Source organism: Stigmatopora nigra, chromosome 17, assembly GCF_051989575.1.
Source record: "Stigmatopora nigra isolate UIUO_SnigA chromosome 17, RoL_Snig_1.1, whole genome shotgun sequence".
NCBI classification, from domain to species: Eukaryota; Metazoa; Chordata; class Actinopteri; order Syngnathiformes; family Syngnathidae; genus Stigmatopora; species Stigmatopora nigra.
In genome coordinates, this window is record NC_135524.1 from 10,640,371 (window position 1) to 10,655,789 (window position 15,419).

A 15,419-nucleotide genomic window follows, 5' to 3' on the forward strand; every position below is an offset into this window, starting at 1 on the left:
TTCCTTTGTTCACGCGTCGTCAGCTGTTGTTTTTAAGTTTGAGACCTTCACAATAAAAGTCACGCAGAGAATATGAACATATACATATATACTTTTACATAAATCTTAATGACATCGAATTGCTGTTTTAGTATAACAACAGTCCTTTATAATGTGAATCACATTATTTTCTGTTGGTATTATTTACATCGGTTTGTCACTAGTAGATTCCAATCCGCTTGTAATGGGAGGTTGTTAATTTGCTTCAAATGGATTGGACTTCTCTAGTCGTCAATGGCAAACAATTGGCTATAAGCGGGTGTTTGCAAGTATTTCATATGGTTGATTTACTTTAATTTAAAGACTATCAGATCATAAAGACAATATTTACTGTTTAAAATGACCGTTAATTCAGCGGGCAAGCGCTAAGGCCATTCAGAGTCCAAGTAAAAATTGATGGGGATAATTCTAGTGGGAATTGGCTAGTAACAATCGAGGCCGACAACAATAAATGAGATTTATCCGATTGTGTTACCATTGAGAATGACTCCACCAAAAGCTAGAGACATTGCAAAGTTTACAAAAAAAATAGATGAATGAAAAGGAATCGTGACTAATATGGAAACTGGACACAAAGTCCAGTGATATGAAACGGTTTAGAAACAGAAACTAGTGCTCTTAACAAGCATAAATACAAAAGGATCTAAATATGAAGCCATAGAACGCAAATACGCTAAATTTGACATTGAAGACCGCAGTCAAGCCAAAACAAAGACAGTCAAGAAATTCCCACTCATCCTTGGAAATTATGCAAATACCAATGTAAACCCTTCAAATTCAAAGTTTAAATATTAATTGGCAAACCCCTCTTTGGAGGAAAGAGCATTAATTTGCTAAACACAACATTTGACAGCTGGCTTAGAATTGACTTTAGGAGACGTCAGGCCAAATCCTAAATTGGAGACTGACAGAAATTGAAGCAGCTGCCTTCAGGAGAGTGGATGAAGGATTAGATTGTTCACAGATTCACATGAATAGATTGGGACAGAATGGTAAAGTAATTAATGGAGTTTCTCTCCGTCCCAAACTATAGAAAAGTCCAGTTTTTTTAATGGGATGAGAAACAACACCTCTTGGTGGGCACAGTGTGAAAATACATTTTGAATCACACTGGCGACCATTGCGTATGACCGCATCTGCTTTGGTCTTTAAAGATTGCAATTATGACCATGCTGCCAAAAGAGGTTCAAACTAATATAAAAAAAAAAATCAGCCCGGCAATTGTATTAATGACTGGGAACAATGGAAATAATTAGTGTTATGTTTTATGAGACATGTTGCTTAAATTACTGAACACAATGCAGAAGTGCAGGAAATGCAAATTAAACCTCTCAAACTTCAATTGGGAGCCGCACAGAGAGGATAAAGATGCTAAGAAAAATGTTATAGTAACCCAAATACCTCAGGTTGTTCAACCTCTTGCATTCACCCCCAAACCAAATGCAAATTTTACGTTCCAAAATCAGAGGCGAACGAGGAGTGGGGTTATTCACAGGAATAAAAGAGACACCTCGCTGGTGAAAAATAAAAAACAAAACAAAAAGATAAGAACGCTGCTTTCGCAGCGAGCGTCAAGGTCGCAGGTAGCGGCTAAGAGCCGGCTTCCGTTTGAGCATTTCATAACAAGAGCAAAACATGGTCTGCAAGAAATGCAGGGTTATGCGATTATTTTCGCATTCATTTTACATGTTTTAAACAGAAATATATTTTAAGATGATAGAAAATCTGTTTGACGTTGCAGTTGGGAATGGAGCAATATAGCCATTTTTGACCAAATTGTGGATTTCGAAGGGCTCTTAATTAAAGAAAATTTGCTTTTGGAGGATAAAAGAATATTAATACTGTTTTTGAATGTTTGGATTGTTCAAAATACTTTAACATAGGAGATTGGCTGGAAAAAGAAAAAGAAAAGGATGGGAAAATTTACAATATTATAGCATATTGATGACAATTTGTGGGTCCATTATTAAACATTAAAAAATGAATTAGGAATGCCTGGTAAAGCGTTGATTTCTCTAATTTAATTATTGTAGATTTTTATTGTGGTAACGGAGAGCTATAGTGGTAGCTCTTCTCTTAAGTAAACATCATATGAGGTGATTGTGCAAATTATATCTTGGGTATTAAGAGTTATTTAGTTGTTGATGATATGAATTTAACAATGCAGAAATGGCATGAGAAAACTCATGGAATTCGTCCAAATTATTAGGTAAATGATACCTGGCTGGGGTAGATAAAATAATTGATTTAGGATAGGCATAATTTCCCTCAGACTGAGGGAGATGTAGTGTTTTTCAAGTGCAACATTTACATTCCCTGTTTGTCCTGAGCGGAGGAAATATGCTTGGTATAGGTCATATTAATGACTTTATGGATTTTACGGATTGGATAAGCATTGATCAATTTATACAACCAAATGACGTTGCTTTCTATTGTTTTAGGGGCATCCAAATTAAGAGAACTTTGGTTTACAACTTACGGCGTTGCAATTATGGGGTTAATACCAGTGGCGGTCCATGCATTTCACACTTAGGCCTTCAGTAGTGCTGTGTGTGAGTCAATCCAACCCTCAATAAGTATTTCATGGCTGTAAAACCCTCAATGCAGCTACAACTGCAACACATAAAAAAAAGAATCAATAATAACCTAAATAAATTGCAATATTATTTAGGAAAATTGACATATTTTAATCACCAAGAATTATTTTTATTTATATACAAAATCCATCCTCCGTTCTTTTCTCAAGAAGATTTCAATCACTCTGTGGTACAGATTACACGTGCGTTTCAGGTTCATCAAGAAGTTAGTTTCTATCGCCATCAATGCTAATGCTGATGTGACAGGGTGAAGTAGTTGATGTTATACATGAGTGCAGGTGTTAAGTTAAAAAGGGACTCATGCCGCTTGGCATGCGTTAAGCACGCGGCGATGACGTAATGGGCACGCGCAAGTCACGCAGTGATTATCCAATGGTCATAGACCTTGGTATAGTATAATAACGGGCTATTCAGACATTTCTCTAAGTTGGTTTGAAATACAACAAAGGACCTGTCTGATTATTTCACCCGTCTTTTAAAGGTATGTTGCTTTGTTTTGAATATCGATTGAGTGTGAGATGTGCAAGAGGCAATAAGTAGCATGTGAGAAAGAACGTAATGCTTAGTGATACTTGTTTACTTTTTTTATGTGTGCGCGTAAATGTGCGAGTCTCGGGTATTGTTTACAGCAAGCTACCTTCGGCCGCTGGTTGTTTATTTTTTTATGTGTGCGCGTACATGTGCGAGTCTCGGGTATTGTCTACAGCAAGCTACCTTCGGCCGCTGGTTGTTTACTTTTTCATGTGTGTGCGTGAATGTGCGAGTCTCGGGTGCATTGTTTACAGCAGGCTACTTTCGGCCGCCGTTATAACAGTAGCATAATAGTATGCAGTATATGACGGCCGGAACAAAAGGTAACAAGTTACAATACTCATAAGTTATAATCGTTTATGCAGCAAGTACATTGCTTTGGATTATAACGGGTTGTTAATATGTTACTATGTATATATTTGAGTGTTATTGTATATTATGTTTTGTGTGAATTGCTTTGATATAACTAAAGTTGGTTTGAAATACAACAAAGGACCTGTCTGATTATTTCACCCGTCTTTTAAAGGCGAAATACTGCTACCCCGTGGAAAATCACGGGTACAACATTAACATTTTAATATATAATTCCAACAATCCCTCTCTTGATCCCAGAAAGTTCTGGGATCACATAAACAAGCGGAGAGGGGAAAATCAACAAAGTTACTCCAGGGTGTCTAAGACGTCAGAAGAAACAGGAGGGGGACACAACCCTACATATGAACCAGAGTTAACTAGAAGTGACATCAAATAGGCCGGAGGTGTCCCTAGATCACGTTTTTCAAGGGCCGTCGAGATTAGACGTTCGGACAGGCGACGTAAACAGGGAATACAACAACAACCACACGTGACCAGAATGGCGGTGAATACAGCAAGGGAGAGTAAGACGGATGAGACAATGCCTTTAAATTTACCGAACCATGCGCCCATTGTGTCATCCCACCATGAAGTGTCGACTACCGAATAAGATTTTAATTCGACAGAGAAAGAACGCAGCTTAAGTTGACTTCCGTTGCAGCCCCAACGGGAGCTGATGGCTCCATGGCAGTGTTCAGTCTGAAAGGCAAATCAGAGTTGCGTCTGGGCCTCCGTTTGGAGGATGAGCCAACATGAGGGAGACTGGAGGCCCTCACACGGGCCTTGTGGGGATCAGGAGAAATGGGAGGCGGTGTTGTGGGATCTACGGGAAATGGCGACGCACTGGATACAGGGTTGGCGCTATCGGTGTCGTTGGCTCTTGGAGTGCTCCCCATAGGTATGATTGGGGGGGTTGCCTCCGGAAGCCGCATCACCCACACCAAGGACGATGAAGGGGATTATGAATATTATGGTACAGACGACGATGACCAGGACCACGGTCGGGTTGAGACTCCGTCTGGATGCTGTAGCCCAAGGGGGGTGCTTGTTGTCGGGATCAACTGGAACCCTCCGACGGAACATCCTGAAGCGATGACTGTTGGGCCGGGGAAGGCCGGCCGACGGGAGCAGGTGAGCACTGCGACTTGTGGAACCAGGTGTCTCCTTTGCCTTTCAGCCGGTAGGCGTGCGTAGTCTTTTCCACCACTCGATATGGACCAGACCAACGAGGCTCGCTCCACTTCCGCCGGTACACCTTCAGGAACACCTGAGTGCTGTAGCTTTCTACTTTTCCCTGGGACTGTAGCACGGTATCGTCTCATTTTTCGACTCGAATCTCTGGGGGCGGGCCGTTCAGCCACACTCAGGCTGCCACTGATAGTACAGTCACAGTGATGAGGGTGGCAGCGACTTTCATTTTGGCTTCTGTGTGGGGGTGTAAAAACTATGAGAGGTCAAGGTTAGGTGAAAGGTGCTCGTGGCAGGTGAGTAGACGTCAGATGATTTTTTCACGGACAAGGGTTTTGGAACCGCCCGATTTCCAGTCTACTCAGAGTCACCGTTGTCTCGAACTACTTTGACTTGGGATTGGTGTATCCATGTCAACCTCTCTTTACTGCGGTGGGGGTGGTGAGTTGAACCACGAAGGGGCCTTCCCAACGTGGCGAGGACCAGGATTTCCTTTTTATGACTCAAATCAGGATCTGGTCACCATACTTCACCACCTCCTGCAGGATAGACAAAAAGATCACGGCAGCTTACATGTTCTTTGACAAGTTTATCGGTTTCTTGGTTTTATTGTACCATTTGTGCGCTCTTTAAGTCCCACGGTCTTTTGGATGTTGCACTTGTTGTTGTTATTGTTGTTGTTAGGCCATCCAGGTGTTTAGGGGTTACCCTCAGTCGCACTCGTGAAGGTTCCAACTTTGTCTCCCCGCTGCACTTGTTTGGGCCTCTGGGACATGGAACACGTGCTCTGCCATGTCCATCTTCCCCCTTGTTGAGACATGGCTCCTTCCATGGCTCAATCTTGGAATAAATTCTTTGGTAGGCACGGTAGGCCTTTAGCTGTGAATAGGCCGTCTGTAGATTGTTCTGCTTCTTCATGTATCCATGCATCTTTTCTTTCTATGGTGCAATGTTTTTAAATCAATTAACACAGTTTTTTAGATCGACTCAGTTTTGTTGTTGTGTATGCTGTCTGGTAAGTGTTTTCTGCTGCTGCTTTAGCTGCTGTATTCTGTCGTTGTCTTCAGCGTGTGCTTAACATTTGCTTATCGCTATGTGGTTGGGCTTAAAATCCCAATGAACAAAAATCATAACAATCTTACTTAATTTCTAACTATATGCCTTATCAGTCAAAATTAAAAATGCTAGCTGGTATTCTATTTCGATCACTGCTTCCTTGTTAAGATCAATAAGCATATATCTATATATATTTTTTTAATTATTATTTTATTTATTTATTATTATTATTATTTTTTTGCAATTTCACAAATTAACTAATCATACCAATAATAGGAAAAATACAAAAAACAAATCAGGCTGCTCTCTTCTCAGGAAAACAGCTTTTCCATTCTCTGCAACAGTTACATTCAAATCAATTAGTATTCAGAAACAAATGCACACATTTATAATTCTGAACAGAATTGAACCTACTAAAATGTAACCACCCCTTGTTTGTTAGGGTTAATAATTTTAGCATAATTGAGTCATTTAGAGCAATTAGATTTCATTACTTATAAAATGCATGCTAATCAAGTCCCAATTAATTCAATAATGTGTATCGCGTTGCATATTAAACTCAGTCGTTCGAAATTGAAAATATCCCAATCTAGTAGTCTTTTTTATCAAATGTCACATTGCATTGTCTTTGAGGTTTGCCAATCATCTCCTATAAAACTTTCTTAATCAATATTTTTCAATAGTCAGGCATAAAATTGAAATCCAGTTCCATTTCTATCAATTTTCTTTCTAGTTGTTCATGTTGTACCCGTGATTTTCTTCCACGGGGTGGTAGTATAGTATTTCGCCTTTAAAAGACGGGTGAAATAATCAGACAGGCTCTTTGTTGTATTTGTATTTCAAAGCCAACTTTAGTTATTTAAGCAATTCACACAAAACATAATATACAATAACACTCAAATATATACATAGTAACATATTAACAACCCGTTATAATCCAAAGCAATGTACTTGCTGCATAAACGATTATAACTTATGAGTATTGTAACTTGTTACCTTTTGTTCCGGCCGTCATTTACTGCATACTATTATGCTACTGTTATAACGGCGGCCGAAAGTAGCCTGCTGTAGACAATGCACCCGAGACGCGCACATTCGCGCACACACATAAAAAAAAAAGTAAACAACCCACGGTCGAAGGTAGCTCGCTTTAAACAATACCCGAGACTCGCACATTTACTCGCACACATGAAAAAGTAAATAACCAGGGGCCGAAGGTAGCTTGCTGTAAACAATACCCGAGACTCGCACATTTACTCGCACACATAAAAAAAAGTTAACAAGCATCACTAAGCATTACGTTCTTTCTCACATGCTACTATTGCCTCTTGCACATCTCACACTCAATCGTTATTCAAAACAAAGCAACATACCTTTAAAAGACGGGTGAAATAATCAGACAGGCTCTTTGTTGTATTTGTATTTCAAAGCCAACTTAGAGAAATGTCTGAATAGCCCGTTATTATACTCTACCAAGGTCTATGACCATTGGTTAATCATTACGTCATCGCCCCGTGTTTAACGCATGCTAGCGGCATGAGTCCCCTTTCAACTTAACACCTGCACTCATGTATAACATCAACTACTTCACCCTGTCACATTCACATTAACTGTCTGTAAGAAGGTTTGGTCTCAATTGAAACGCTTTCACTCTTTTTATGGAGACAAGAAAACCAATATAAAAAGTTCCTTATGGTTTATGGCATTGCTCCTCGAGCAATAATCTTTTCAATCAATTTTGGATGCTTTCCATTACGTCTGATCGCGTCAATAAGCTTATCTTACCTGTCTCCTCAAATGTTTCAACTGAGAGAACCTCCTTACAGTGCAAAGATGGATCTGCATCCTCCGCTATTTTCATGTCTGCTGTTTGGTCAGCAACAGTTGTACGGACGTTCTCATTTTGGGTTGCTCGTGCGTCTTCTCCGTGTTTCCTGTTGAGAAACACAGTCTTCTTCTGCCAACTCAAAATTAGTGTGTTTCTGTAAAGTTTTTCTTTTATGCAGATAGCCAGATTAGTCTAATCATCCAGCTCCAATCGTGTAGTGAATAATGGCGTTTGGTATGGTCTACTAAATAGGCTTTCCATATTTAACACAATTTGAATGCCATTATCACTATAAATCCATGGTACTTTGGAATTTCATATGATGCACTGCTTTTGTTCTTTCATTTCAGTGCTCCAAAATTTCACATTGCAGATTTGTTCCTCCAATTAATTCAATGCATTATCTTCAAAACATTTGTTTGGACTAAACAATTTTCCACAATTTTTTCATCGCCATACAAAAAGGCTTATTGGCGACTTCAGAAATCGATTTCAAATTTGCAAAATCCTTTTCCACCTTGATATCTAACGGATTGAATATATCTTGGTGGTTGGCCAATCAAAAACACAAAAAGACAAACAACCATTCACACTCACAGACATCAGTGGTCTGTAATTTTTTATCACTAATCATTCTCAAAAGAAATAGGTTAATGTCATTTGGTTAACACGAATTGTTTGATGCTTATGCAATCCGTTATATTCTAATAGTCATTAATATGACTTGCGCTAAAGCATATCTCATCTGTTGATGGGCGAGCGAGACACATCATTCCGTGCACTGAATGATCTATGATGCTCACACAATCCCAGAGAAATCATGCCTATCCTAAATTAATTATTTTATCTAAACTTGCCAGGTAATTTACCTAAAAATTTGGAAAAGGCCATTTATGCATTGTCTTTATGTTTGATATCATTAATATTGTTGATTTCCTCTGCCTCTAAATCTTTATCTCTCTCTGTTCCTCCTTTCTTCATCGCTTGGTGCGAGGCAAGCATTCCAGGACTCAACTTTTCTTAACCCACATTCCTTTGACTTTCAATTTCTTTTCCTGCAGTAACTTCTCATTCTCCGCTTGGTCCATACGTTGTGTGACTAGGGCCTCTGCCATAGCACACGCTTTCCAAAGATCAACATTCATATTACCCTCATGCAGCAATTTAGCTTCTTGCAAATCAATATCATTCTCCGTTTCTCCCACACCAACTTATCTTTTGCCCTAGAATCTGCACACAAACTCTTTCCATATTCTACAAAACACATTCTCAGCTGATCATCCACTGATTCCGGGAATTTGTACATTTTTCCAAAATCCGGTAATTTAAAGTTTTTAAACCATCCTTGATCCATTTTTGTATGTAAGTTGGTTCTCAAGTGAGTGTCTTTTTTCTCCTCTTTCTCTGTGTTCACACACACTGGCTCACACTCGCTCAAAAGGGGGCAAAGAGGAAAACAGAGGCAGCAGTGCCCCCCACCCCCCCCCTCCATTTTCCTTTCTTCTCGACAGGGACGGGGTCGGAGTGTAGCTGCCCCTAGGAGTACGCTAGCTGAAACAAACCAAAACAGTAATTATCTTTGCAATATGAAGGAGAACACTATGATGTTATTCAATCTACACAAAGGAAAATCCGGCGATTTTCCACTACTTTCTCAACACAAAGAGAAAACACAAACACAAACAAAAAATGACACACTACTACAACCGGCAACATATAACAAAATGGGATCCCACAGACAACAAATATGAGTAAATATGAACGTTTTTTAAGACCGAGTGTTCCAGGTTTGTAAACACAAGCTTTTAATGTTATCCTAGAGACAACAATGGTTCAGCTCCCTAAACCTTAAAAACCTTTCTACGGCCGGGCAAAGAGCGATAAACCCCATAAGGAAAAACCTAACTATCGTTTTTTAATACCGAGTGTTCCAGGTTTGTAAACACAAGCTTTTAATGTTATCCTAGAGACAACAATGGTTCAGCTCTCAAAACCTTAAAAACCTTTCTACGGCCGGGCAAAGAGCGATAAACCCCATAAGAAAAAACCTAACTATCGTTTTTTAATACCGAGTGTTCCAGGTTTGTAAACACAAGCTTTTAATGTTATCCTAGAGACAACAATGGTTCAGCTCCCTAAACCTTAAAAACCTTTCTACGGCCGGGCAAAGAGCGATAAACCCCATAAGAAAAAACCTAACTATCGTTTTTTAATACCGAGTGTTCCAGGTTTGTAAACACAAGCTTTTAATGTTATCCTAGAGACAACAATGGTTCAGCTCCCTAAACCTTAAAAACCTTTCTACGGCCGGGCAAAGAGCGATAAACCCCATAAGAAAAAACCTAACTATCGTTTTTTAAGACCGAGTGTTCCAGGTTTGTAAACACAAGCTTTTAATGTTATCCAAGAGACAACAATGGTTCAGCTCCCTAAACCTTAAAAACCTTTCTACGGCCGGGCAAAGAGCGATAAACCCCATAAGAAAAAACCTAACTATCGTTTTTTAAGACCGAGTGTTCCAGGTTTGTAAACACAAGCTTTTAATGTTATCCAAGAGACAACAATGGTTCAGCTCTCAAAACCTTAAAAAACTTTCTACGGCCAGGCAAAGAGCGAAAAACCCCATAAGAAAAAACCTAACTATCGTTTTTTAAGACCGAGTGTTCCAGGTTTGTAAACACAAGCTTTTAATGTTATCCTAGAGACAACAATGGTTCAGCTCCCTAAACCTTAAAAACCTTTCTACGGCCGGGCAAAGAGCGATAAACCCCATAAGGAAAAACCTAACTATCGTTTTTTAATACCGAGTGTTCCAGGTTTGTAAACACAAGCTTTTAATGTTATCCTAGAGACAACAATGGTTCAGCTCTCAAAACCTTAAAAACCTTTCTACGGCCGGGCAAAGAGCGATAAACCCCATAAGAAAAAACCTAACTATCGTTTTTTAATACTGAGTGTTCCAGGTTTGTAAACACAAGCTTTTAATGTTATCCTAGAGACAACAATGGTTCAGCTCCCTAAACCTTAAAAACCTTTCTACGGCCGGGCAAAGAGCGATAAACCCCATAAGAAAAAACCTAACTATCGTTTTTTAATACCGAGTGTTCCAGGTTTGTAAACACAAGCTTTTAATGTTATCCTAGAGAAAACAATGGTTCAGCTCCCTAAACCTTAAAAAACCTTTCTACGGCCGGGCAAAGAGCGATAAACCCCATAAGAAAAGAAAGCCACACTTTTAGAACTACCGTTTCAGACAACACAAGGCAGGACAGTGAGTTTTTTTGCAGTACTCTAATTAAGAAGTACTATAAGCCAATTTGACACTTTTGACTGATTTTCAGTAACAGGGAGTGTCTTACCTTTTTGTTGTGGTCGACCTTTTCACTGTCCCGGCCTGGATCGCCGTTCACGTATCTGCAACTCCTCCAATGAATCCTGTGTCCGTGACGCCAATTGAAGTAGAAAGTTTGTTGTTGCCGTTAGCTAATTTCAATATTAGCCTGTTTCTACTTCCACAAGTTCTTTTAATTCATAAATGGAAAAAGTCAGCAGAGTCTCGTTCAAAAGGCGTGGCTTTATATAACAGATCGATCTGGACCTAACACCTCATACAGAAGCAAGAGGTAGAAAGGTAACTCAATACATTTTAGAAAGCACATATATAGCAATGATCTCCGCCCCTCTGAGTATGAGTGTGTGTGTGAAAAAAACCCCTATGACCCCACACATGGGTCATCCTTTTAACTCATGTCTGTCGGCAGTAACTTCTCTTTCTCTGAGCCGAGAGGGCCATAACTTCTGGTAACACAAACAAAACTGGAAAAAGGAGTGAGAAACTAGGGTTCACATTGGTCATTCTAAGATAACGGAACTGAAAGTAACTTCAGCGTCTACGCCATAAAGTATAGATAGCTCATTATTTACGCGATAAATCATACAGGGTTCATCAAGCGGCTGTGTTCCACATAGTGAAGTCGTAAAAACACTATTAAACATATATAGTGGTTCAGCCTTAGTTTCATTTGCTTAGTTATTAATGTATTAGTAAGTTGCATATTGTCGTTAGTTAACATTTTAATATATAATTCCAACACTCTGTAGTGGTGGATGAGACGACAGATGCGAGGAATGCAGCATGGCTCGCACTGGTTCTGCTTTATATCACGGAAAAGTTGTCAAGGAGCGGTTTGTCGGATTTGAACATGTCACCAGTGGGAAGCGAGCCTATGACATTGCAGGGCTTATAATTAACTTTTGGTGGACAATGAATGTCTGGGTAAAGTTGTGGCACAGTGTTATGACGGTGAGCAGTCATGTCTTCTAGATTAAATGGGGTGCATGGTAAAGTTAGGGAGAGAGCACAGTTAGCTTTATTCATACACTGTTACACCACATCGGCTCAATTTAGTACTGAGTCAGGGGGCCTCAAAGCTTAGAGAATGCAACCTATTTTTGCTCACCTTAATGGCTTTGCTGCATTTTTTCGAGATCACCTCGACGTACACAGCTGCTGGACGAAATCTGCTAGCGGCGTCTGCCTCGTGTGGCACCAAAACGGTGCCAGTACACACCCAGCGCTGTCAATACAATATTTGAGAAGAGACCAGCTCTAAAGGAACTGTTTCATCACACCCAGGAGCATCATGACGAGTACGACGAGGAGTCTGCTTTATGCTGATGGATTTAAAGCACATCTGTATGATTTTTTATTTTGTTTTTTTTTTGCTTCACACATTTAATGGCAATTTTGAGCATTCGGACATGCTTTTTTCAATAGTACAGAACACCAAACTGGATGTACAGTTTTGTCTTGCAAGAGTAAAGGAGTTTTGTGACACAGTTGAGCGCAAGAGGAGCCGATATGAGGAAAATCTTTAGTGGCCTCGTGCCACTAAAAGCAGTGCGGGTGCTACAAGCGAACGAAGATGTGAAGTGCAAGATTCTCGCGCACACTACCATCAACCCCTCGTCAGGATTCTGGACGATATTATTTGCCAGACACGAACCAGATTTCAAAACCACAAAAGACTCATGTTTCTCTTGCTCCTCGACCTGCAGAAGTTTTGGGAATACCAGAAAACTTTCCCACATGCAGCCTTCTCTATCTTGACGCAGAGTCACGGAACACTTTTCGATCTGCCTCGGCTGAGAACAGAACTGGTTGTAATGTATGCCATGGATGATTTTACAGGGAACATCTCCCACTGAATCTCCTTGACTTCCTTCAGCAGAAAAATGAAAGAGCATGGAGTGTCTGTACACATTAATGGGTTAGGCAGTGACCATCCCCGTGTCTACTGCTTCTGTCGAATGGACATTTTCATCCCGAAATATAATCAAAACTTATGCCAGAAATACAACAGGACAGACTAGACCAGGCATGCGCAAACTACGGCCCGTGGGCCACATCTGGCTCGCCGACGTTGTCCAATTTTTTCCCCAAGATGGCGGCGTCACGCCGAAGCCAGTGGCTGTATCTCTGTCCACTCTTATTTGTTTTTCGTGTTTTACGGCCCTTCTATCTTTTTTTAAATTACATTTTAATATTTCTTAATACTTTAGTTTTTACTTTACTTTGTACTTTATACGTTTTACTTTAATGATGAGTGATGAGTATGTTGATACTTTAATCCTTTTTTCTGTTTATGTTTCATATGTACTGTTAATGGATGCAGTTTTTTATGTATGTTATCTTGTGTTGTCCGGCCCGTCTGTCAAATTTTTAAAGTCAATGTGGCCCCCGGGCCGAAAAGTTTGCCCAACCATGAACTAGACTGTCAGCATTAGCTTTGATGGTGATAGAAAAGGACTTCTTGATGGAAAGCACGTGTAATCTGTACCAGAGAGTAATTGAAATCTTCTTGAGGAAAGAAAGGAGTATGGATTTTGTGTGGAAATAAAAATAATTCTTGGTGAGTAAAATATGTCTATTTCTGTTGGGTTTATTCTGGATTACTATTATAATAGTTATATTAAATCATTTATTTATTAAATCTTTCTCTTTCTATTCTCTGTATTAATTCATTTCTTTGTTAAATCATTCTCTTTCTATTTTCAAAAGTGTTGCGAGGTCACGAGTATTGCCAAGTCATCTTTAACCTGGACGGCCTGTTCCAGGATGGTTATACAAACAATCCACCCAATCTGGGTCCTTGAGATTTGGTGGACCCTTGGTGACGAGGCCAGGGCTATTCGGCCAATAACAAGAATGTTGTTATCGTTATGGAACCGTGCTTTTCTGTATGTAACCATTATATGATTATGATTATATTATATGATTCTTAGGTCAAGGAAGTTGTATAGTTACTCTAATCTAAATGTGTTAGGTCTAGTCTCCTGTTTTTGTTATTGGTAAAATACTTTGATTGTTATTGTAGTCCCAGATGTTGTTTTTACTCATACGTGATGGAATGATCAACAACTCTGTAACTTGTTTTGATTCATGACCATAAGAGTGGGACGAAAACGTCTATTCGAGGAGACGTTCGGAAGTTGTAAGGTGACACTTGCTGTAACGCTCCCCTTCGGAGGCTTTTATCTGTTGTATCCATTTCTATTTAATTAAATGTCAATAATTGAATAAGATGTCTTCCTGCAGTTATTGATAATTACGGACGAAGGTAATTATTAATGAACCTAACAATTTCCCTAAATAATATTTCATTTTTTTAGGTTATTATTGATTCTTTCCTATGTGTCACAGCTGTAGCTGCATTAAAGGTTTTATAGCCATTAAATACTTATTGAAGGTTGGATTAAAAGGACTTCTTGATGGAATGCACGTGTAATCTGTACCAGAGAGTAATTGAAATCTTCTTGAGGAAAGAAAGGAGTATGGATTTTGTGTGGAAATAAAAATAATTCTTGGTGAGTAAAATATGTCTATTTCCCTAAATAATATTTCATTTTTTAAGTTATTATTGATTCTTTCCTATGTGTCACAGCTGTAGCTGCATTAAAGGTTATATTGCCATAAAATACTTATTGAGGGTTGGATTGATTAATACATAGCACCACTGAAGGCTAGGTGTGAAATCCACAGCCCACCACCGCTGGAGAGTCTTCTCCACAGTGACCATAGCCATACTGTGCTTGTTGTAAGACATTTCTGTGTCTGTGAATGTGCCCAGGTCCTCATGGTGGAAAGTCTCCCACTGTGTATGTTAAACGCAGTCATGGAGTCGTGAGAGGGAATCGTCAGGCCAGATGGTTATGGTTTGTCTTTTGGGCTCTGTTTGTCGGCTGATGGGAGTGCATGCCGGGACAATGAACAATGATAAGTAATCCGACTGTCAAAAGTGTGGGAATGATATAACTCTGTATGCACAACTGATGTTAGAGTAAACATGATCCAGAGGGTTATCCTTTGTTGTTGGACATTTCACATGCTGGTAAAATTTCGGCAAAACAATTTTTAGATTTGCCTGATTAAAATTTCCTGCAATGAATAATGTGCGCGAGCTGGGATAGGCTCTAGCACCCCCCGCGACCCTAATGAGGATAAAGCGCTTCAAAAAATGAGATGTGATGAGATGAGGTGTCACTATAGTAGACACCCAAGATATTTGAAGTGGGACAGAGGCATTGAATGTAGCAATGACTTTACCATACCCGTCAAAGTTTTTTGCGTATTTTATAGGTTTAAAACAAAAAAAACAAAAAAATCAAATCGTGTATAATACCTTTTGTACGGGATTTTTTAAGTATGTTTTGAAATTGGGATTGTGGATATATTTACTCAGAAAAATGAGTTTATTAATTATTTTTTTAAATGACATCTAATATTCAACAAAGTAACTCAGCACTTTCGCTGACGCAAGATGAGA